Source organism: Crocuta crocuta, unplaced genomic scaffold (assembly GCF_008692635.1).
Source record: "Crocuta crocuta isolate KB4526 unplaced genomic scaffold, BGI_CrCroc_1.0 scaffold198, whole genome shotgun sequence".
Classification (NCBI taxonomy): Eukaryota; Metazoa; Chordata; class Mammalia; order Carnivora; family Hyaenidae; genus Crocuta; species Crocuta crocuta.
The window spans coordinates 177,739-179,480 of NW_027532588.1; positions in this window are offsets into that span (position 1 = coordinate 177,739).

Below are 1,742 nucleotides of genomic sequence, written 5' to 3' on the forward strand. Positions count from 1 at the left end.
TTGATGTTCTCTTTGCTGCAGTGAAACTTTTAAGTTTGAAGTGGACCCATCATTAAGTTTTGCTTCCGTTCCTTGTGTTATATGTGTTATATACAAAAAATCCTTTCCCATTCTGGTGTTGTGAAACTTTTCCCTTGCATTTTATTCTAGTACTTTTATAGTTTCAGGTCTATCTTTAGGTCTTGATTCTATTTTGAATTAATTTTTTGTTGTAGAAAAAAAGACCATTTTAATTCTTTTCCATGTGAATATACAGTTTTCCTATCACAATTTGTTGAGACTGTTCATTTCCCATCGTATTTTCACCTTTTCTGAAAATCACTTAACTATAAACATGTGGGTTTATTTCTAGACTCTTTGTTCTGTTTCATTGCTCTGTATATCTGTGTTTATGCAAATAACATTCTGTTTTGATTACTGTAGCTGTATGTAACATTATCAATTAGGAAGTGTTCTTTGTTCTTTCTCAAGATTATTATGGCTATTGGGGTCTTTTGAGATTTCCAGTTAATTTTATGATGAGTTTTTCTTTTGTACAAAAATTGTCATGAAGTTTGATAGGGATTGGCTTGAACATCTACATTTCTTTACATAGAATGGACATTTTAACAATATTAGGTCTTGCAATTTATGAACATCAGTTATCTTCACTAATTTGTGTCATGTTTAATGCCTAGATGCAGTGGTTTGCAGTTTTCAGTATACTAGATTTTGCCTCCTTTGTTACATTTATACCTATGTATTTTATTTTTATGTATGTTATTATAAACAGCATTAGTTTGCTGAATTCATTTATTAGATCTATCTTTTGTTTTTGGAATATTTAGTATTTTCTACAGAAATCTTGTCAATTGTGAATAGAGATAATTTTACTTTTATTCCCAATTTGGATATGCCTATTTGTTGTTTTTGACTAATTTCCATAGCTAACACTTCCATAATGTATTGAATTAGAAGTAGTGGGAGTGGGAATCCTTGCCTTGTTTGTATTAGAGGAAAATCATTGTTCACTGTTGAATGGGGGACTATTCATATGTTAACTTTATTATACTAATGTAATTTTTTTAATTTATACTCTGAGTTTTTATTATGAGAGTATGCTCTGTCAGGTGCTTTTTCTTCATCAGTTGCGATAATCATGTGACTTTGTCTTTAGTTCTCTGAATGTGGTGTAGTATTTACATTTATAAATGTTCATACATTAACTACTTTGTCTTTCAAGAATAAATCCCTCTTGGTCATGGTATATAGTCTTTTTATGTGCCATTGAATTTGGTTTGCTAGTATTTTGTTGATCTGTGCAACAATACTCATCAAAAATATTGGTATGTTGTTTCATTTCTTGTGGTGTCTTTGGCTTTAGTATCAGGGTAATACCAGACCCATAAAATGAATTTGGAAATGTTCCCTCTTCCTCAATTTTTGATAAGAGTTTAAGAAGGATTGGTGTTAGTTCTTAATAAAATGCTTACTAGAAACTTCAATGAAGCCATCTATCTGGTTCTGGGCTTTTCTGTGGGTTAGCTTTGGATTACTGATTCAAATTGTTTATTTGTTACAAGTCTGTTCATATTTTTTATGTCTTCATTATTCAATCTTGGCAGATTGCATATTTCTAGGAATATATTTCTTCTAGGTTATCCAATTTGGGTTTTTTTAAACATTTTTATTTATTATTGAGAGACACAGAGAGACAGAGCATGAGCGTGCGAGGGGCATCGAGAGGGGGAGACACAGAATCT